A 24441-nucleotide genomic window follows, 5' to 3' on the forward strand; every position below is an offset into this window, starting at 1 on the left:
CCTGATACGACGCCATAAGAAAGCAGAGCCGTGACACCAGTTGCATGGCGTGCCAGATGAAAGCACATACTTACCTGTAGAGTAAAAGCTTTACATCATGTACACCAGCCACAGCCGATAACCTCGTCTGTGTAAAAAAAGAAAACGGGCTTTATCCACAGCTCTGGCTTATGTGTGACAAACTTGCCACCCGTTATTTTTATCATTACCCTTAAGCAAAGAAAAAATATCAAGTTAAAGAGAGGGACTCAAGGCACTTGGTCATATGCCACATATGTACAACTCTGTAGGCTAACACCCAGACCAGTTGTGGACTCAATGCTACGTTTACCTTTTGATTGATTGATTGAAAAGTTTATTAACAGATTGCAGAATGGGTACAGTACAGTACAGCTCAATACATACAATTGTTAAGGGGATGCAGACCAGAGAAAGACTTTCGTCTTGTTTACATCAGGGTCCCTGATGTTACATGAAACACACACACAACTCTCATCATACAATAAAAAACCCAAGTTCACTTTAATCACGTAAGAAAAAACGCTGTCTTTAAGTAGAGAGAAGGACATAAGCCTTGGCCAAGTGCTAGAACTACAATTTTCAAAGAAAACTGCACGACACTCCAAGCAAGAATCGCAACCCCAGCATTTGTAGCTGTGAGTTCACATAGCACATGTCGTATCCCCCGAAATGCAGTGAAGTAACACACGTTTTGTTAAACAAAAACATTGTTATTAACCAAAAACATTCGGGGGGGGGGGGGGGGGGGAGTGGGGCATAGTGTAAGTGTAATGTCCTACCTGACCCTCAGACGCAGGATGAATGGCCGCAACAAATGGCTGGTCCACCATGTTGACGAGGCCTCTAGCTGGCGGGGCCAGAAGTGGCGACGACTGGAACCTCGCTCCGGCGCTTCGCCCACATCCTGCGGCCGGTCATGGTACAGGCCGACAACATCTTCTACCAGAGATGACGCCAAGTCAGATCGTGCAGGGCCCGCTACCTCCCCACGGCTAACGCCAACGGTTAGCCTAACAGCTAACTACAGGTTGACGGTTAGCACCAAGCTAACAGCTAGCCTCTTCACAGGCCCACCGTCGGCTCCGACCAACGGCCAGCTGCCGGCTAATAGCTAGCTCTTACCGGCCTATCAATAGCCACCAGCTAACGCAGCAGCAAGCTAACGATTAGCTCTGACGGGCCTACTGTTAGCTAACGGCTACTACTGAAGCTGTGTAACGTGAGGAATAGCGATGCAGGCCTGATCACTCCAGACAGCCGACTGCTCTTCTTTATCCCAAGAAAAAAGGAGAGGAAACATCCGTCCCTCTCACAGAACGGTGTTACCAGAGATACAGTGGCATCGTCAGCAAAGCTCCGTTTTATGAGGGTTGCTGCGGTCTTGAGCTCAGGAACAAGGCGCGCAACTCCCCTTGCACACCTTCTTCCACCTCGCTCGCATCCCTCGCGGTCGGGAGGCTGCACACACTGTCTCCAATGGATAGGCAGGAGCCAGCATCCGGTGCGGTCGACAGAAGGGCATCTCGTCTCGGGGGTGGAGACTTTAACCCAGTCCCGGAGTACGAGGGTCCCCGGGAAGACGCAGCACCCTCTGCCACTCCCCGAGGGGGAGAGTGCCTTGTCTCCACCGGGCCTTCGAACAAGAAAGCCCCCGCCTCCTCCATGTAATCCTCAGTTTCCATCGGATATGGAGAAGAGGCGAGGGAATCCTCGCTCGGAGCCAGCTCAACACCGCCGCTAAGCTGTCCGACCCCGCTTCTCACCGTCTCAAGACGGGAACGAGAGGAGGCGAAGAGTCTGCGCCGCAAATCCCATGGCACCAGAGGGACTGCCGGAACCAGAGCCGGAACCCGGCCATCTCACAGGAGATAGGGGCTCGACAGCTCCTCTGCGACACACACTCTCCTCCAGACGCTGCTCAGACGCACCTGTCTGCCACAAACGTGGAGCCAGGGATGCCCCACGACGCACGGAAGAAGCCGCGACAGTGAAGCGCTGGTGTAGGTTAGAACGGTAGTTGTCTAAGTCCTCCGGTGGTGAAGACATTATCGCTTTATTTTTTCCGAAAATTTGTGAGAGAGAAAAAAAACAAAGGTACAATGTCAACGCAGCTCCTTTACCAACTAACTACTTTAACACTAAACTTAAAGCGGTGCTTTACACGGGCTTCGTGGTGAAAGTAGGGAAGGAGCTGATAGTATGGCCATGACCCGCTTATATAGGAGCGGATGTGGGAGTGGTCAGGCAGATGGGTGCGTACACGTGGTGAAAGTTTTCATGATAGTATATGATTAAAGGGATAGTTCCAATAGAGCAAAACGTAAGCTATATACGAAATATAACGCAAACAAATAAAATTTGTGGAAGGAAAGGAGTGGAATGAAGAAGCCAAAAAGAACCATGGTGTTTACGTCACTGTGTGGCAGGCAGTGCGGTGGGGCAGCGGTTAGCACTGTGCCTCACAGCGAGATGGTCCTGGGTTCAAACCTCAGTAGAAGTCCTTTCTGTGTGGAGTTTACATGCTGTCCCCCATGTTGGGTTTGCTCCCACACCATAAAAGACGTGCATACTAGGTACCAATGTTGTAATACTCGAGTCTGGGACTCGCTTACAGCAGATTTTACATCAAATTCCAGCAAGAGTATACTGCTAGATGTTTGATATGTAAAAAAAACGATTGAAGAGAATACCGGGACAACCTCAACCTTGATGACTTGGACTTGGACTCGGACTCGAACACTGGGGACTCGAGACTCGACTCGGACTCGAGATTTAGTGACTTGACTACAACACTGCTAGGTATTGATTGATTGAATTGATTGAAAACTTTATTAACAGATTGCAAAATGGGTACAATACAGTACGGCTCAATACACACAATTGTTAAGGGGATGCAGACCAGAGAAAGACTTTCGTCTTGTTTACATCAGGGTCCCCCATTTTCAATTCATAATGACATTCCTGACATACACAACATACAGATATATATTATGACATTTATGACATACAGATATACAGTACTGTTACATTTGTGACACACAAGATATGCAAATATACAGTACTGTTAAACAGAGATCCTAACAGAAAATGTATACATACGAGGGTACATACTCCTGTCATTGGCATCAACCAACACTCTGGCATTACATCTGGAGTTGGTGCCCGGGCGCTCGACTGGCTGGCCACTGCTCCTAACTAGTTAGGATGGGTTAAATGCAGAGGGCAAATTTGTGGGTATATGTAAAAATGTACTTGACAATAAAGATATTCTAATCTATTTAAAATACACAGCCCCTCTGTGCATTTTTAACAGTAGGCTAATCAGGGTCTCCCAAAATAACAAAGGTCAATATCCAACATCCAGATGAGATTCAGATTCCTTTATTGTCACGTCGTTCAGTACCTTACAGCAAAAAAATTGTGAAATTCACTTTGTTGTGGTTCCTCGACCATAGAAGCATCCGATACAATATAAATAAACGAAAATAAAAATAGCATAGAATAAAATAAAGTAAGATAAAATAACAGCAAGATGACTATATACAGTTCAACTTGTTAAGTTGTGAGCGACGCACTGCTCTGTTGTTCTATAAGGTAATTTAGAACTGTACTTTATAAAGAAACTCAAAGTATTAAGAGCGATGCACTGCTCTGTTGTTCTATTAAGTGTTATGAGCGATGCTCTGTTGTAAATCTTATTGTATATTTGTATTGAACTATTTTATCACACTTTTTACTGTCTGTTCTATTTTATAATTTTTTGCCGATTTATATACTGAATCAAACCGCACTTTTTTACTGTCTATTCTATTTGATTATTTTTTATTACTGAATGAAACCGTAAACAGAGAGGCCTATGTATTGGGATGCTAGGTCCTAATGTGAAAAACTGTGATTTACCTTACCTTGCTACCTCTCTATCTTTTTTATGCTCGCTTATGCCTGTATTTTTTTTTTTTACTGCTGTGAAGCACTTTGAACTGCAATTTCTGTATGAAAAGTGCTATACAAATACATTTATTATTATTATTAAAACAGCTTGTGGGTGTAAAAGACATGGAGCTGTGTGATTTTAGGGGTGGGGCTTAGCATGGGAGGAAAACAGAAGAGATTTGAGGGAAATAAATCCTCAGTTCACCAGGTTCAAACTTCTGAAAAACACGGGGATGATGAGGGTTGGTAAATGGGGGGGGGGGGGGGGGGGGGTTGTTGGGTAGGCTACAGACTTAATTAACACAATGAAAATACACGCCAAGAAATGTAGTGTTTTGGAATTGCTCAGAGCTCCTGGACTATCCAAAACATTTCCAGTATGGTTCAACCCTTCCAGTGCAAAGGGTTCAATTGTGGTCACACAACATTTCTGTTAGTAAGATGTCAACATAACGTAAGGTTATGTATATAACCAAGTTCTATGAATACTGGTGAGTGGTGACACTCAGCGTCATTCTGCACTAACCTCACTTCGTGCCTAGCACTGAATAAAAAACTCCACAATGTACCTTTACATACCGACATCCGTCTGGCCACACCCCTATCCGCTTACCTTCATAAGCAGGTGTGTGGTCACCTACTCGCCTCCTTCCCAAACTTTCACCACAAGGCGAGGTCAAGGGCCGCAGTGGCGTCCTGACGCTGAGCGTCACCAGTATTCATAGAACTTGGTTATATACATAACCTTACGTTCTATTTCATTCTGGTTTCCGCTCAGCGTCATTCTGCACAACAGGAGCTGAGCGGAAGCCAGAAGCTCGACAAATGTACCCCGCTGAGGCCCCCCACAACCATCAGACCGGAGAGGACCGAGCCCCCCGACCCTCCCTAATGGAGGGATACCCTCCCTATTGGAGGACGGGAGGGAGACGGATCCGACCGTGCGAAGAAACTCGAGCAACTCAACGCACAGGGTGAGCAGACCGTGGCTTGACCCCACGACTACGCACACGCACAACCCGCATGCCACCAGGGAACGAACGGAAGGAACAACCCTTGTTACTGCCCCCAAAATCACGGAGTCAAGAGCAAACTCAACCCTGTGGCAAGACCGTAGCAGCGGAGCGCGAAGGAAGACCCAGACCCCCTGAAGGGACTGGATCCCCTGGAAAAAGGGTGCCCGGAGAGGTCAATGATGCCAAGCATCAAGATCTCACCAGGCGGTCACTTAGTGACACCGCCCCCCACATCGCCAGCATATTCGGACAGGGCCCCTCCAAGAGCGGGCCCTTCCCCCCACTACTACGCCGCCTGGCACACTGACCCTGCAACACAGTCAGCATGGCCGTAACTTTGAAGCACTCAAAAGGTTAACCATAACGGAACAGGCAGCGCACCGGGGAAACCAGGCAGCAGGCTGTAGACCCGAGCCTGGAGCACTGCGGACGAGACAGGCGCCAAAGGGGTCAACTGAAAACAGCACCCCGGCGGAAGGGGCGTATGCTGGCATTGTTACGCACCATGACAAAGCCTCCATAAAAAAAAAAACACCCAGAGGGGTCGAGGCAGAGAAGGCTGACACGATTGGCAGACGATATGAACGTGCAGGGGCACACTCAACCGGGTAACCCGGGAGTTGACTCTACTCCAACACACCAGGGAATCAACCACCCTCTTGGTACCACATACGGTGGTTGTTCCTATAACCCCTCAAGAAAAAACTCCAAAACACACCTGCGGGTATACACCAGCTATACAAGTGTTTCAGTTTCCAAAAAGGGTTATTCCAGGCCTACGGTTCAACGAAACATTACTTCGGACCGGGCCCGGCGGCTCGGGAAGCACACAGGGTTACCAGAGGAGGTCCAGAAGACCACCCCAACAGCCCCCTCTTCGCCATGCGTGAGAGAGGAGCGAAAGAAAGGAGAACCAGCCCCTTCATGATAGTGCCAGGTACAACGTGTACCCAACAAAGGGTCTCCATAACGCCTAACCCTGTGACACCCGGGCCGACCCGGCATTTTTCCCCCCGAAAAAAGCACAAGTCCCTCAGGGTACCAGAACAGCAGATCTGCGTCCCCGGCGGACAACGGGTTAACTGACCTGGACCAGCGCGACCAGAACCAGTCCCGTGCCCTAACCACGCCGACATGCCCACTCCAGGAGAGGGGGTAGGTATGCGTGTCGATCTAAAACATGAAAAGAGGGCGCCACCCAGACGGTCCCATTTGTACCGCGCTCAGTGGCCCACCCTAAGGGCATGAGCCCCCTCTACCTATGTTCTGATCTATTCTGTTAACATCCCCCAGATATGAACGAGAATTCATCGAGACAACCTAGTAAACTGGCGCTCGGAAGAGACAAACTCCATCCCAGTCGCCCTATAAAAACGCTGTTTTAATAACGAGCAGCCAAGGCGTACTAGCCCCCTGCGTGATTCTTATCAGAAACACCCCGAGCCAGCACTATGTACGCGTCGAGACCCAAACACATCAATGGATAGTCTAACAAGACACCAGACATTGTTCCTCCAAGTCGCCTGGGAGAACGACAAGGAGCCGTCGTGCTTCACGTTCTTTCCTCTTTTTATTTAAAAAAGAAAGAAACACAGACTGACATGAATCCCACGTGACGCAGATGAGGGTAAAAATTGTTTTCATTTTTACATCCCGCCACCCTCGCCACACGGAGGAGACGGGAATCCCCAGAGAGACTTCCCACGTGAGCTGTATAGATTGAAAAGAAATATTGCAACATTGAGCTATGTAACACTTGGGTTAGGGCTCTCCGAGGAGGAGGCACTGAACCAATACACACTCAATAATCGAATTGAATCGAATACACACACAATAGAGCAGAACTCCTTTTTTGAAGTTCTACTCACCTTGACAATCTGAGGAGGAGGCTCTGAAACTCTAAGGAGGCTCCCTCACTGGGAAGGAGAGTCCGAACTCACAGAAGGCACTTCTCCCTGAGGAGGAGCTTTGTGAGGAGGAGCTCTGACAACTCCCTGAAACAGATCCATAACATGGACCTGAACAACCAAAGGAAGTCTTACCAATAGAGACGCGCTCAGTGATGTACTCTATGGTGGGGGAATTTCCGCTGTGCACACGCCCAATCTTTCAGGGCGTGGGACCAGGAAACCCCCCCCCCCGCCTTACCCTGTAACGTGCCGAACAGCAACGTGACAGGAACCTTGTAGGACAGGGGGTTTTAACCCCTGACCAATCAGAAAAGGGGAGGAAAGGATTACCAGTTCACCCCTTTACAACCCCTCACCCCTGATACGATGTAATGACAAGTAGAGCATGACACAGTCATAGCATGCTACATGAAGCATCTAATAGCTTCACATAGCTCATGTGCTAACCTGCTTCCTGAGTTTTACTAAGGAAAAAACACAGAACAGAGAGGGCCCCTTTAAGAGCCCCGGTCCAGACTTACACATGTGCTTCTGTGGGCCAAACCTAACCCAGTTGTAGATCACAACGACACATACAACCCTTCATCACAACAAAAAATGGCAAAAGTACACTCTTACTACAGAGGAACGCCATTTTTCAAAAACGAGAGAAGACAGAAGTCCTCGATTATGTAATGGCCACAGACCTTGCTAAGCACACATGATAAGTGACCAAACAACCTTTTCTTTAGGAAAAAATTGTTTCTCAAGCGGAAAGTACAACCCCAGCAACTTAAGCTGAGGGTTACATCGTATCCCCACAAACACAGTGACACAATATATTGTAACCAAACATGTCTGAGAGGAGGGGGGGAAGCCCCAAGGAAACCAGGGGGTCACCCCTCCTATCTTACCCTTGATACGACCAAGGTGAACAGGCACCTCTGTTAATGTGTGAACATGCTGTTCATTGTCATCACAGGCTGAGAAAAAAGATTCATTCCTCAATCACATGTCACTAAGCATAGCTTCACAGGTTAACTAACCCTCTTAGTTGTGAGTTTACCCACGGTACAACGTTACATGAACACACATGTTCTCATCACAACCAAACCAGTTCATTTTTACACATGTAAAAAACAACGCCGATTTACTACAGAGAGAAAAGCTATACCAGTGACAAGACAATTCACACACAACACGCGTCGTATCCTCAAAGTATTGCAGCAACACATGTTTTGGAAACATCGTTATTACAAAACATTTAGAAGGGAAGAAAAGAAGAAATGTTTAAAGTCCGGTCAGGACTCCTACCTTCACCCTGAGCGCCGGCCGAGAGAACTGCAACACTGATTAACGGGACACTGAGTCGAACCAAGCATCTCCTGCGTTGGTGACGAGGGTATGTCCGCTACGCTACCCAGCCGCCGTTCTCCATGTTGACGAAGTCCTCGCTGGCACTGGCACCCGGGTGTAGGGTCGACTAACATCCTCTGTCAAAGATGACGTCGTAGTCAGAGTGTTTAAGGCATGTTATAGTCACAGTAACGTTTCAACAGTGTAGCATTAAGCTAACAGCCGTCCGACTGATAGCAACAAGCTAACGTTTACTAGTCTAGTAAACACAACGAGCTAGCGCCGCAGCTAACAGCTGACTGGCTAACACAGTAGGCCACAACTAGCACGCGAGCTAAGCAGCTATCACCTGAACTGTACACAACGACATAACAAGCCACACTTCAGACAGGCCGCTGTCCAAGTCCCTCCCCATCCTAAGAGGGAAGAGAAAAAGAAATGTCAAACACAGTTTTCAACTGTGATTTACCAGACATACAGCGGAGCCGGCACAATTTCCTATCCGGGCTGCAGCCGACTTGAGCATGGAACTCCCGATAATGAAGATACTATGCCCACATTTCCTCGTTAGGGTGTACTTCCACATTTATGTGAAAGATGGGGCCTGCACGGGACAGAGAAGCATCCGCTCGTCCAGAGAATCCCGGGTTTTAACCAGGTCTCGGTCGCGGCCCACTAGGTTGACCATCATGGGCGTCAGACCAAGATCCTCCGTCCGCCGCTTAAGAAGCCGAGCAGAGGACCCCAGTCCGGGGTCGGCGTTCGTAAAATTGTCAGCTAACCCCCATAGCATAAACAGACAACCAGCGCTCGCAAGCAAAACAGTACTCACCCCACACGGAAGCAACCGATTTCTCACAACAGCCGGTGCCTCCCACAGTCCAGCTGTATGACCGGAGGGCCAATACCCATCCAGCCGCAGCAAGGAGGACTGCAATTGGGGAGTATATCAGCGGCGCGAGCCCCTAATACGAAAAAGCCGGTGGAGGTCAGAATGATCATCATCTTCCAGACACTCCAGTGACAAAGACAATATCGCCGTATTTTCTCGAAAATAGTGAGAGAGAAAATAAAGATATAATGTCAACGTATCTTCCCGTTCTTCTGTTTTCCAACTTTCTTCGACTAAACAACCTCGTCAAGTGTGGGTATATACCAAGGCACTTCCTTGTGGTGAAAGTGAAGAAGGAGGCGAGTAGGTGACCACATACCTGCTTATGAAGGTAAGCGGATAGGGGTGTGGCCAGACGGATGTCGGTATGTAAAGGTACATTGTGGAGTTTTTTATTCAGTGCTAGGCACGAAGTGAGGTTAGTGCAGAATGACATTGAGCGGAAACCAGAATGAAATAGAACTGAGTCACGCCTGTTGCTTGAAAAAAAGGACTTTTAATGCAGAACTTTATTTATTAGGAATGTCTGTACGTATGACTTATATAATAATGCCAGTTAGGGTGCAGACCCTCACCTGCACCTTGTACTGTTTATTCTTCTCATATTTTTATATTCAGATTACATTTTATTGCCTATATTTATTTATTTATTCTATTACCCTGCCCATACCTGTACCTCCCCTCCCCCATGCTGCTATGACACCCGAATTTCCCCAAGGGGATCAATAAAAAAAATATCTTATCTTACATCTTAACCCTTTCACTAACACACTACAGACGTGATTTGGATTGACTTTACAATTGCAAATACACCGTGGACCGTCCAAAACATTTTCATATGGTTCAACCCTTCCAGTGCAAAGGGTTCAATTGTGGTCACATAATATTTCTGTTAGTAAGACAGCGTAGCCGGGACATGGTTTTTGTTTGTTCGTTATGTATGTTATCAGCAGTTGATGTCGGAGACAACATACCCAAACAAGCATCTGCTGAGGGCGGAGCACTCCTAAAAATAAAAAATTATAAAAACCTCTTTAATCTGGACATCCTGTTCCATGTCAACACAACAGTCTTTGAGGCCAGTTCTTCCTCATAATGGAGACGTGCCTTAATCTCCCGGGGCACCTGTTCCATTCAACAGCTCTGGCTGTGTGTGTGTGCGTGTTTGTGTCTGTGTGTGCACGTGTGTGTGCGGTATGCAGCGACACGTGTCCACCTGCATTGTGTTTGTTTGAAGTGGACCCTTTCACTACCACACTACCAAAGTGTTAACCCTTTCACTGCGACAATACAGATGTTAACCCTCTCACTGCCACACGACAAAGGGTTAACCCTTTCACTGCTACACTACAGACGGTTAACCCATTCACTACCACACTACAGACGGTTAACCCTTTCACAACCACACTACAGAAGGTTAACCCTTTCACTACCACACTACAGACGGTTAACCCTTTCACTACCACACTACAGAAGGTTAACCCTTTCACTACCACACTACAGACGGTTAGCCTTTCACTACCACACTACAGGTGGTTAACCCTTTCACTACCACACTACAGAAGGTTAACCATTTCACTACCACACTAGACAGTTAACCTTTCACTACCACACTACAGACGGTTAACCCTTTCACTACCACACTACAGACGGTTAACCCTTTCACTACCACACTACAGGTTAACCAGTTCACTACCACGCTACAGAAGGTTAACCCTTTCACTACCACACTACAGGTTAACCATTTCACTACCACGCTACAGAAGGTTAACCCTTTCACTACCACACTACAGACGGTTAACTGTCTGTAGTGTGGTAGTGAAAGGTTAACCGTCTGTAGTGTGGTAGTTAAAGGGTTAAGGGCCTGCAGCAACGGACAGGGTGGCACAAAGAGGAGCAGAAGAGAAATAGATAAAGATAAAGATATATATATATATATATATATATATATATTAGGGCTGTCAGTTTATCGCGTTAATTAGATTAATTAATTACACAGCAAATAATCGCGTTATGAAAATTAACTCAAAATGTATTACAATTTTTTTTTTTTTTTATAATAATATTTTTTTTTGTATCTCATTCATTCCATAAGCATGTAGAATACACATTTACAGATTTTTTTTAATATGGTCCATTTGCATGTTCTTGGTATCTGATTCTAGGGACATCTATGAATCTCAGGGAATGTATTCCCAGTGTCAGAAATACTGTGGGCTAGATCCACAAAGAATGGATTGTACGGTGCAAGTTGCACCCTTACTTACAATTCATTATGAATTGAAAATGGGGGACCCTGATGTAAACAAGACGAAAGACTTTCTCTGGTCTGCATTCCCTTAACAATTGTGTGTATTGAGCCGTACTGTATTGTACCCATTCTGCAATCTGTTAATAACATTTTCATTCAATCAATCAATCTGCGCTGTGATTGATTGAATGAACATTTTATTTTGAGTAAATTGTAATGAACCAAATGAGAATATCAATAAATCTTTTTTTATCTTTAACTGTGAATAACACCATGCTCAAATTGACCAGACCTGAAAAATCTAAGCAAATTAATAGATGGAAGATGATTAAACAGAAGGTTTTGTAGATACAGTACTGAATTCTGCCATCCGGACACATGCAATTTGAAATATGATTATAGAATATAGAATATGAGGCATAAAATGGTAATGCGATTAAAATGCGATTAATTAGATTAATTAATTACAAATCCTGTAATTAATTAGATTAATTTTTTTAATCGCCTGACAGCACTAATATATATATATATATATATATATATATATAAAGAGAGGGAGAGAGAGAGAGAGAGAGAGAGAGAGAGAGAGAGAGAGAGAGAGAGAGAGAGAGAGAGAGAGAGAGGAGGAGGAGGAGGAGGAGGAGGAGGAGGAGGAGGAGGAGAGGGATAGGGTCTTTCATCACCCCCCACCACTGTATATTATCCAGAGGGTCTGATAGTGCCAGAGAGAGGCTGAGAGGCGGGAGAGATACGCTTGAAGCTGTGGCTCTTTTTTGAAGCAATGGGCACAACAGGTGTTACCAACTGTGTGGTGCTGACACTGTGCAGCTCTGCAGGGAAGAGAGGCCAACACACACACACACACACACACACACACACACACACACACACACACACACACACACACACACACACACACACACACACACACACACACACACACACACACACACACACACACACACACACACACACACACACACACACACACACACACACACACACACACACACAGCCTTTACCCCCAAGGCACTACTGCTTGTGGATATATGACTATGTCAAACAGACCTGGGTACCTACAGTCTACCACTACTTTTGGGAATCTAAGTGTTTATCCAGGTTCTGGGGCCAAGTGATTTGTTGATTGATTGAACACTTTATTAACATATTGCAGAATGGGTACAGTACAGCTCAGTCATATATGTTATGATGAATTGAAAATGGGGGACCCTGATGTAAACAAGACGAAAGTCTTTCTCTGGTCTGCATCCCCTTAACAATTGTATGTATTGAGCTGTACTGTACTGTACCCATTCTGCAATCTGTTAATAAACTTTTCAATCAATCAATCAATCAATCAAACATACAATTGAAAAGGGGATGCAGACCAGAGAAAGACTTTCATCTTGTTTACATCAGGGTCCCCCATTTTCAATTAATCATAACATATATGACATACATGACATACAGATAGACAGTACTGCTACATCTATACATTTATGACATACCAGATTGCAAATACAGTACTGTTTGTGATACAAAAAGAGTCCAGAAAAGAGAGTATATACATTTGATGTAGAAACTACATTGGAGGAGGTTGGGTAGGTGGGGTTGGGGGGGTGGGGGGGGACTGTACATTGGAGGTGGTTGGGCGGGGGGGGGGGGTTGGGCAGGAGGGGTGACACCCTTTACAATTCAAACTATTTGATAAACTTCCACTTTCAGCCCGGAAATGCATTCTGATAAACTGGATTAAGGATAAGCCTCCATTTTTACAAATGTGGTATAGAGAGATCTTCGGTGTGCTACCCCATGAAAGACACTGTGCAATGCATAGAGGCAACGACGCTTCCTTTCAGGAGGTGTGGGCCCCACTATTAGACTATTTTCCTGCTGAAATTTCTCTGATCCTTCTAAAGGCCCAGTGCCCCATTGTATGGACAGACCTAGGATAAGAAAAAATAAATATATGTATGTCTACATGTGAATGGGCTCGAGGCAAGTGCAATACTGTACAGTGCCTGTCTTCGTTTGCTTTCCTTTTTGCTTGTTTTTCTTTTTGTTTTGTTTTTGCTTGCTTATGGTGTGGATGATGGCATAGAGATGAACTGGAGGACCCCCCCCCTGTCCTAATGTGTGTTTTTGTAATGTAAGTAACTGTGAAAAATCTATAAAAAAAAAAAAATAACAAAAAATAACTAAATTAGTTCATTTTTGAAACCATGAACTTTAGTTAAAAATGTTTAATTATGAACTATGAACTGAACTAGTTCATTTTAAAAATTGTGAACTGTGAACTGAACTAGTTCATGTAGAAAGTGAACTTTCCCAACACTGCTTGCCAGTTCAAACAAACACTGAACCTTCTGAAACTGAAGACTCCAAACTGAAAGCTGTAGCGAAACTAAATTTGTAGTAACTACGATAAAGACAATATTTAGAGATTCTATGTATATATGTGCCTCTCTGTGTGTGTGTGCGTGTGTGTGTGTGTCTGTGTGTGTCTGTGTGTGTGTGTGTGTGCATGTGTGTGCGTGCACGCGTGTGTGTGTGTGTGCGCGCGTGTGTGCATGCGTGATTGCGTGTGCATGTCTGTGTGTGTATATACGTGTGTGTGTTATTGTGACAGCACCAATAAGGAAGTCACAACTAGGCCTGTGTGATGGGCCTTATCACGCAGACACAGGCCAGGTGGCAGAGAACAGTTCCTGAAAGGCCTGTTGGTTACAGAACTAGTATTTCTCCCCCCCCCTGATCTCTTCTACATACCAACGGAACAGGGAAACAGATAAACAAAGCTCCCTTCTATTCGTGGTCCACCTCACGGTAGTAGAAGAAGAAGAATACACTGTGGAGTAGGGCTGACCCCTATTAGTCGAATAGTCGACTAATCGATCGAAAGGAGCTGTAGTCGACTGCCAACCTCTTAGTCGAATGCAAATAAAAAAAAAATCTATATTATAATAATTTAAATTTTTTACTTTAAATTTTGTATCATTCTTACCAAAAGAAAAGAGGCCTAGAAGCGTGGCTAACGCTAATGGCACGCATACCAGCAAGGCTAACTGCCTAAGAAAACAGGCACAGAGGCACTGAAAGAGGATTTCACCCATCTAATGAACACACTAGACTAGACAAATATCAAGATGTATCCATCAGTGGACCAATTGCATGCTTTCGCAGAGGACAAGAAGCCTTCAGTCGACTCCTTCAGACATTAAGCACCCCCACAGCCCAAATGGAATGATAATTTTTTTTTAATATATATACAAATATTATACTTTTTTTTCAAAAAAAAATTCCCATAGTCGACTAATAGTCGACTATCGGCTAATTTCGGCCAATCAAAGTCGACTATCCAAATCCTTATGTAACAGGGTGGATTATCCCTGCTTCGTGGGAACGGGTGTGCACAGCCACTGGGTAGCGAGACGCAGTAGATCTCTGTCTGACTGCACCTCCGTCTTTGGGTCTGGAGCATCAACTGGAGGCTGGCAGTGGGAGTGAATGGGGCCCGGGATTTACCAACCTGGTCTGGTACTCTGGTCTTCCTCTCCCTTCCAGGGCGGTCAGCAGTACTCCCCAACACGCTCTCACTTCCCCCAATTACTCCTTTAACCCTCCCACACCCAGTGACTGAATTGTAAATAAATAACTTGGTTCCCCCCGCAAGCAGTACCCTCCCTCAGTGACACTAGAAACCTTACAGTAAGAAGGGAAAGGTGGAATAGGAAGGGGTTAATTGCAGCAACATTACCCACACCACAATGGCTAATACTGGGCACAGGAATGGACACGCACACAGAACCCCATTTAAGTCTTTATATTAATTGTACTGTTCAGTTACAATGATTTAATAGGAGTGGTCGAATGGACTGAATTCCTACTATGGCTCTGTGTGTAACTCAATACCTTATAGACACGTATATTATACACCCACCTCTGGGTTAGTATCAGGGATAATATACTTCAATGTGTTTGACTCATCGCCCACGTCTGGGTCAGTACCATATGTAATACCTCTATCAGGCTTTAATTATATGGCAAGACTAATACCTCTCCAAGGCTTTACTTATGATGCACCAGGTCTGTAACCTCCCCACAGGGAAAGGGTTACTTAAATGGGAATTATTATTAAAGAACCAACACGTTATCACACTCAAAGGAAATCAAAATTGTGGGCCCACTGTACCAGAACAAAAGTCCTATGCTAATGCCGGCATGTAATGTTGATGGGGTACCCCTATGAACTGTAGTTAGCAACCATTAGCTTCACCCGTAGGCCGCACCACACTGTGTACTGTGTAATAGATTCGGAGCATTGACGCTCGATTGTACTCAACCAAAATGGCGGCCTCGCCGTGCCACCACCGTCCAGGTAGCAAGATGGCGTCGAACGCTCTCGTCGTGGGCGCTAGCAAGCGGGGCTGGAGCAGTAGCTAGCTGAGAGCGTGTGCTGGGTGATGGCGACCTCTGCTGGACGAAGAACTCCCATGCTGGGCTGTCGACCGCCGGAGCCGAGCAGACGTCGAAACGCTGGTGGATGCTGGTTGTTGACAGCCGGCGCTGGGTTGACGCGCCTCCATACACTTGCCCTACCTTACACTGAGGCTACTCTCTGGGTTCCAAACAGCCCACCTGCTACACGGTTATACTGTTGCGCAACGTGGCTGACTATACCAACGGTCTTCTTCAGCGCCCCGCGCTCGGTGTACACTGGAGTCAATATAGCCGTTAGCAGCATGCTACTTATACCGTCACACTGCTACTATAACACGCTACCTAGTGTGTCCTTGGGTTCAGTTTCTCTTACTCACGCACTATCACAGGTCCTTCTGGGATAACCCGTCATATACTCAAGTTCAATACGTTCGCCCGTGTGGACCACACCACAGGGGCTCTGTCGAGACACGTCTGATCACATCAAAGTCCAAACTCGAAGAGGCTTGTTCTCCCTCTTCCGTCTCCATTGGCTTGCTTCCTTTCCCCTCTCTCTCTCGTACGCTCTCTGCCTGCCACTGTGCCCCCTGCTGGTACCGCCAACTAGCCACACAGGGAAAACTGGATGGGTGAATATGATCCAGTGATACTGTTTATCATCCATATTCCAGCCGGTAAACGAAGGAGAAGCCCGCGTCATTGTTCGTGAGAATATCAATGGAAACTAGTCAACATGTCTTTGTGCACAAAGGGGAGATAAAAGGCAAGTCAGCACTTCTGAATAATAGCCATATTTTCAGGGTGCTACACTTAGTCTGGGACAGCCCTACTGTGGAGTAATCCGTAAACCAACCAAGTTCTCTTTTTTTATAGCCGTTAGCGATCTGCCTTCCTAAGCACTGCTGGTACGTTGGCAGGAAACATGAGAGAAAACCCCGCTGACAGTAAGCGCTCTGAAGAGACAGGAAAGTTGGACCAAAGCTGATAGTGAGGTGTTACTACTGTGTGTGTGTGTGTGTGTGTGTGTGTGTGTGTGTGTGTGTGTGCGTGCGTGCGTGCGTGCGTGCGGGAGGGAGGGAGAGAGGGAGGGAGGGAGGGAGGGAGGGAGGGAGGGAGGGAGGGAGGGAGGGAGGGAGGGAGGGAGGGAGGGAGACAGATCTAGCACAGGCCTTTGTCAATGGTTTCATGGCAACTAGGAGACATAGCTGAGTCACTGATAAGGCGCATGAGAGTCACAGTCCGAGAGGGTAACTAGACACCTGGGTACTGGGTTACTGAGATCTCTGGCCCTTCCTACAGGCACAGGTCGAGCTTCAGTCTTAAAGTGATACTCCGATACACTTTGACATTTTAGCCATTAGTCGTCATCTATCTCCACTTTGAAGGTATAGAATCTGTAACGCCATCAAACAGCAACCTCTAGGCAAATCAGAGATTGAGCCTTTAACGACACGCAAAATAACAAATGTAGCTAAGTATAAATTTACGTGGGGGAAAAGTGATTTCAGCCTTCTTGTTTTCAGGTTCCCCAGAAGCCACAAGACTTGTTAGAGGTGTGAAACCACCAACGAAATGTATGGTACCCACTGGGGTTTTCCGAAGTAACCATAAAACCGTCAATGAATACGCTTTTGGCTCTTAACCCTTTCACTACCACACTACAGACGGTTAGTGAAAGGGTTAACCTTCTGTAGTGTGGTTGTGAAAGGGTTAACCCTTTGTCGTGTGGCAGTGAAAGGGTTAACCTTCTGTATTGTCGCAGTGAAAAGGTTAACCTTCTGTAGTGTTGTAGTGAGAGGGTTAAAGAAATACACACACGGTGTGAATAATACCATCTTGTCTGTCTGCTGGACAACCCTTGGAACTTGTTAATAGATCACTGGTTCAACTGAGGCACCCGGTAGAACAGGATGATTGGGGAGACACCCAAAGGGACCTCTGTGAAATTAAATGAGGTTTAAAGGAAAACGCCAACATTTTGGGAAATTAGCTTATTTGCCATCTTCCCTGGAGTTAGACAAGAAGATACATACCCTTTTCTTCTCTGTGCGTGCATTAGGCTTAGGGAACAGCCGCTCCGTTAGCGTAGCTTAGCTTCATCACTGGAAGTGGGTCAGACCTTTACCCTGAAGTTCCCTACAGTCCCCTACAGTCACGAAATACACTCCAAATACAACTCCAAAACGTTCCTGTAAACATGTTGTGACCTGTGTATTTACCACGTGGAGAAATAAAAAATAATTGAATTCGACAATTACGTTTTCTAAGCAAATATACTCTGAACTGTTTTTGTTTTTGTTGCTGAATGATTACGTTTGCTGTCCTAGTTAAAAATAAACGCCGTTTTGGCAGGATAACGCATTGCCAGTAGGGCAACACTGAAATTGTATTTCCGTTTTGGATACTCGCCAAAACTCGCAGACAACGTGCCATGTAATCTGCGCAAGCCGGATACGGAGCCGTTGTTGCTCAACGCCCATGCGCAGTAGAGACCCGCACGGTTATTTCCAGTGTTTACAGCAGAGCTCCGGTTGCCTTTAGAATAGACGTGTCCCAAATAGCTGCAGCTACCATGTGTTGTCAAGTTATTGTTATAAGGAGCCCAGTCCAAGCTACAACAGTCTACATTCAATAATTGTTTGTATTGAGCCGTATTGTATTGTACCCATTCTGCAATCTGTTAAATAAAGTTTACATCCATTCTGTAAGGTTTGGTTCTTTCCCCACCACGGGCTTCTTGAAGTACTGTGATGATTGGTCCGCTGCTCTCCCACTCGCTCTGTTCCTTTAAGCCTACTTGCTCTGTTTTTCCTTTAGTTTTCTGTTAATCATTTCATTCCCCTATTCACACGCTTCTTCCCAGAGACGTCGTTGATTGGTTCTCCCCCGTCCACACGCTTATCAATCACATCCCTCAGCTGTCACTGCTTGTCAATTAAGCATTCCCGTATTATTTATACCCCGTTTCCCCATTCAAGTTTTGTTGGATCGTTTTGATGTTTCAGTTGCATTCGCCGTTCCTGCTGCCTGCTGTTGTTTCCCTGTGCTTTGCCTCCAGGATATTCAAGAAGCATTCCTCTTGGACACCCTTTCCCCGAGGCGACGCGCTCGCTCCATTCTGTTCCAACGCTCTTTACGCACAACGCCTGGGTGAGTTTTTTATGACTGTCTTTGATCCAATTCCGTTTTTCGTGTGTTTATATAACACTGAAGATTTCCAGATTTTTATCAGACAGTCACTCACCCAGCGTTTAGCCTTTTTTGGATTGTTTCATTGGGATAATATTTTGGCCTAACATCTCCCACTGTGTGTTTACACACCGAAGATATTATCACATTGGATTTGTATTTTGGGACTTCGCTCACAGTGTTTATTTTGCACCGAAGATATCTATCACTTGGGATTGTGTTTGGAACGTTACTCACAGTGTGTATTTACACCGAAGATTCAGTCACTTGGATAACTCTGTTTTCGGGTACAAGTCACCTCTCCTGTTCACCTGCTCTGTTCCACCTGCACTCTGAGTTAACTCGCTCCCTCTCTCTCTCTCGGTCCCGCAACCACCTCAGAGATTCTGCCGAGAGAAGTCTGCAGAGCGGCTCTGACGTCAGCGTCTGCTTCCCCTGACTACCATCCCGGGAGAAGCTGCAGAGCAGCAACATTCATCCTTGCTTGTATTCCAGTCTTTGTTTGAACTCTTCCCAGTCTGTGCTGTTTATTTAGTCATAATAAACAAGCCCTTGTTTTTGGCAACTCTGAATCCTACTCTCTTGTGTCGTTGCGTTTGGGGTCGGTGTCAAACCATAACACATTCATTCTGCATTAACGATTGCATGAGCAGCTGGCTAACGTGAGCTAATGGTAGCTACCTACCGTAGCTACCTAGCTACCAGACCCTGTTAGCTCAGAGCTCCTCTTTCAATCTTAACAAGCATTAAACAAAATGGCCCAGTCATCTATTCACCTTTGTTTAATACATGAGGCGTTGTCTAATGTTATCTAGCTACTGATAGCTCCTGATATCATCAGTTTGGTGCTGGCTGGCTAACGTGAGCTAAAGTTAGCTACTTCCAAACCCTGTTAGTTGTTATAAGGAGCCCAGTCCAAGCTACAACAGTCTGCATACCCTTAACAATTGTGCCGTATTGTATTGTACCCATTAAAATAACGTTTACATCCATTCATTCTGCTAGCATTAACGTTACCAAGCTGCTAGCCACAATGCTATACTGTTGTACTGGCATATTCCATTCATGTTAGCATGTAGCTAACAACATCGGAGATCTTTTTGTGAGACTAAACTATCCGCTCTTGGTGGTCAATTATGTTGATGTTAGTTTTGTTTCATCAACAAATGAGGCAGAACACACAGTGAATGTATCCGTTTTGTTTATTGCACTTTTATTGCACTTTCTTTGCTGAAAAATAAATGCTACATTGGCTAAATGGCTCACGCGAGGCATTTAAAGATGGTGTTTTATTTATTTTTTGCAGGCACATTCAACTTCTGATTGGTTGAAAATTGCCTTCATGTTCGCCACCTACTGCCACCTACTGCTTTGGCATTGTACTACATCACTGTGCTCAGGAGGCAAAACCAATGTCTAACTTGCCTGCCATTACGTTGCGTTCTGGAAAGCGAAACTGACCTTGAAAACAAAACGAAAATACCCGCAGCCTTAAAATCCTCTTACCTTGACGATTAAAAGCCTCCCCAATTTAGAAAACAGTATTCCCATGGCTGGTGTTGATATACTGCTAGCTAACGAAAACCAACAGCCGGACACTAAAGCAAATAACGAGGGTACATTTTTACTTCCGGTCGGGGGGTTCCAAAATAAAAGAGCGACGTCTATAGCACCGGAAATACGTTTATTTTGTACATTATCTAACGTTAACACGAACCTAAACTAAATTTAGGTTAGTTGTAACGTTAGTTTAGGTTCGTGTTAACGTTAGATAATGTACAAAATAAACGTATTTCCGGTGCTATAGACGTCGCCATTTTATTTTGGAACCCCCCGACCGGAAGTAAAAATGTACCCTCGTTATTTGCTTTAGTGTCCGGCTGTTGGTTTTCGTTAGCTAGCAGCATATCAACACCAGCCATGGGAATACTGTTTTCTAAATTGGGGAGGCTTTTAATCGTCAAGGTAAGAGGATTTTAAGTCATGGTATCCATAAACTTCAATCGGTTCGGATCCTTTGAATGAAATGAGAATGTAAACAAACACTGGCGTCACGTTAGTAAGAATCACTGCGTTGCGTGAAATCACTGACTGCGCCCCGAGAGGAGTGGTTCGGCAAAAAAAAATTCAGAGTATATTTGCTTAGAAAACGTAATTGTCTAATTCAATTATTTTTATTTCTCCACGTGGTAAATACACAGGTCACAACATGTTTACAGGAACGTTTTGGAGTTGTATTTGGAGTGTATTTCGTGACTGTAGGGGACTGTAGGGAACTTAAGGGTAAAGGTCTGACCCACTTCCAGTGATGAAGCTAAGCTACGCTAACGGAGCGGCTGTTCCCTAAGCCTAATGCACGCACAGAGAAGAAAAGGGTATGTATCTTCTTGTCTAACTCCAGGGAAGATGGCAAATAAGCGAATTTCCCAAAATGTTGGCGTTTTCCTTTAAGCCTTTCACTACCAAACTACAGACGGTTAAGCCCTTATGTATCTCATTAAGTTGGCTGGTACAGTGGGAGAATTTACACTCTTAGAAAAAAGACATGTTGAAGTAACAACTGGATGTTGTTGTGTCCCTATAGCTAAATGTCGACCTGGCTTCAAATTGTATTGTTATTATGTTGTTTTTCAACACACCAGTAACACGTATGGTGTTTAGTTAGGGAAAACAAGACATGTTGTGTGCTATTTCAACACGTTTTTGAAGAGTGTAAATGCTCCCGTCGCTATAACTAAGTTCAACTAAATGAGATAAATTATGGTTTATAATTGTTTCCCTACAGCAGGGGTTCTCAAACTTTTTTATACCACGACCCCATTTTATATAGGATATTTTTTGGCGACCCCATGCATGTATGCAAAGAAGCCTAGTAATGATGACCATGGTCCCTGGTTTGTAATAAAAAGAATATAGAAGATTGCATGTACAATACAAAACAATGTGTAGGAATAATAACAATGCATGAATCGCTGTTATGTGGCGTATGCAAGAGTAATGCAAACAGACTAAAAAGATATGCACACCAGACTCGACTATAGCTATTGCGACCTGTGCACAGGGTTGGGTAGTAAAAAATTATAATAATTTGTAATAGGATTACAGTTATCAGAAATTACTTACAAACAGGACTGTATTCAGTTACAATTACTATACAGATACTTCTTGGAAAATGCGATTGTGGAAAGCTCAATTGTGAGATCATAGATACAAAAAGATATAATTTGACACATTTTGAAATAATGGTTTGTAAGGATTGTAAACACTTTGTGTGTATTCTATTGATTTGGGAGGGGAAATAGAAGTAAATGAAAGTAGGCTAATCAAATTGCATTACTGACTTCGACCAATCAGATTCCATTACTGATTATATTTGTAAATAGAAAATAGGGAAACAAGTCCAGGCACGCACTCCTGGAGTGCGTGCCTGGACTTGTTTCCCTATTTTTATGTATAGTATCAGAGGTTATATATCGTATTTGCTTCGCGTCCCGCTCTGAGCCTTATGAGATACCCCTTATCTCCTATGATACCTACTGTATCTCCCACAAACAAATACATGCACCCCACCTGTATGGGGCCCCGCCCACATGGTGGCACCGCCCATATAACCGTGACTCTGGTCACCAAACACTCTTCCTCTTTTTTCGTCCCAGCGTAATGGATGCGTGCACCATACGATAACTAGCAGGATGAAAAGGATCAGAGTCATAATGTTGAAAGCTTACCGGAGGTTGCTGGCCCCTGGCATCTTCGACGCATGTTTTCGGCGACACGACAGGCCTATGTTGATGTTCCTCGTTTGATGACAGCACATCGAGGTTCAGCTGTACAAGACTGGCTGTCGGGCCAGCTTGTACTCAGGTAGGCCCTGTATCTTCAGGCATGGGTATTAGTGTTAGTAATGCTGGTTTGTTTTGTTACACAACCATGTTGTGTGTTGGCGCCGGGGGCAGGATGGTTTGGTGAACGTTCACTGCAGGGAACGGTTTCCAAGCTGTCTTGGGCGTGCTACTAAAACATCTAATGCTATGCTACATGCTATCGCTAATGCCGCATGCTATTACTACTGCTAATTGCTACGCTGTTCTAATGTCTCCGCCGTGAGATGTTGTCACTCTCCCTCCTCTTGCCCGGTTCATCAATGAAGGTCAGTCGGTAGCTGTTGTGGGTTTTTTTGCTGAGTCCTATTTACCTTTTTTCGGGTAAATGGGTTGACAACAGGGTAGGCCGTGGCTAGGTTGCCTAGCCAGGTATGTTACCTTGTGTTCCGGCGGGGTTTGTTGAACGGTGTTCCCATCTGGGTTGGCGTCGGGTAGTGGGGCTATGGGTCCAGCCGACATGGTAAACATGTTGCGTGTCTGTGCGCAGGCAATTGTTGTTCTGGGTCCCACATCGCCTCGCGCTAGGCTGCAGTAGTATAAGGGCAGGGCCGCCTGGGAGAAATGTGAGGCCCTGTGCGTATTTAGACGCAAGGCCCCCCACCCCCTGAGGCGGCCCTGTGTAGTGGGCTATTGTTTCGTTTTGTCACTCTGCTATGAGAAGGTCTGTCTTGCTACAGTTTTCTCTCCTCTCAACCATTCATACTGACGGTCAATCGGTATACTGGGGGAGTAGTGCGGGGGGGGCTTTGTTTACCTTTTTTGGTAAATGGGCTAAACTAGGGCTGGTGTCCTGTTGTGAATATTTTGAATGAAGGCGGGACTAGTTCGCTCTGGTCCGTCTCCCCTTAACTTTGTGTGTATGGGTTTGCTCATTCTACAGTATTTTGTGGTTTAGCTCTTTTATTCATTTAACCCTTTCATGGTGCACACCACAGTGGAGGTTGCTGTTTGCAATCACCACTGGTGCTCCGTGTTAACATCAGTCCTTTGTTTTTGACATATTGAAACAATGCCCCGCCCGGCCGACACCATGGGTGGGTCGGCCTGGCGAGTGGCTGGTGGGCTGTTAAGGCTTGTACCGCCACGGTATGGAATTGGCAACGATTAGAACTGTGTTCGAATTGCTGTTTTTTTCTATTAAAAAAATGGTGTCTGGTGGAGGGGCCTTGAGGGCCAGCCGACGTCGACACATCGCGCGAGGTTGTTGACGTTATTAGCTTTGACCCAGCCGCAAGCTATAACCGCTCAGGGTTCCCCTCTCCGCAGGGGATTTTGGTCTTCTGCTGGAGCGCGGGCGGAATTGTCCTAGGCCCTACACCGCCTCACACCGCGCAGCCAGAAGAAGAGAGAGCACGGCCTCGTCAGCGGCGATGACGGGGCCCTCGACAGGCGGCCATGTTTTTCCCCCGCCAGAGGTATCCTGGGCGTTGATTCGACAGGTGTCCACAAGGCCGACAGTCTTGGCGGCCGAGGGATCGGCCATGTAGGATGGGTTCGGCTTGAACAAACAAGCCGTCACCGTCCTGCCGCGAGCAGCCCGCTCTCCGATCACTCCCTTCCCCAACACCAG

The 24441-nt window shown here is 45.6% G+C and overlaps 1 pseudogene across 1 annotated transcript in view; it reads right to left on the reverse strand.

Annotated features, from left to right (window-relative positions):
* The window catches only part of LOC311233514 (vacuole membrane protein 1-like), a 337120-nt pseudogene that overhangs the window by 192214 nt on the left and 120465 nt on the right, over window positions 1–24441 (reverse strand). The window lies entirely within an intron of this gene.

The sequence above is a fragment of the Notolepis coatsorum genome (assembly GCF_963971535.1).
Source record: "Notolepis coatsorum genome assembly, chromosome: 8".
Lineage (NCBI taxonomy): Eukaryota > Metazoa > Chordata > Actinopteri > Aulopiformes > Paralepididae > Notolepis > Notolepis coatsorum.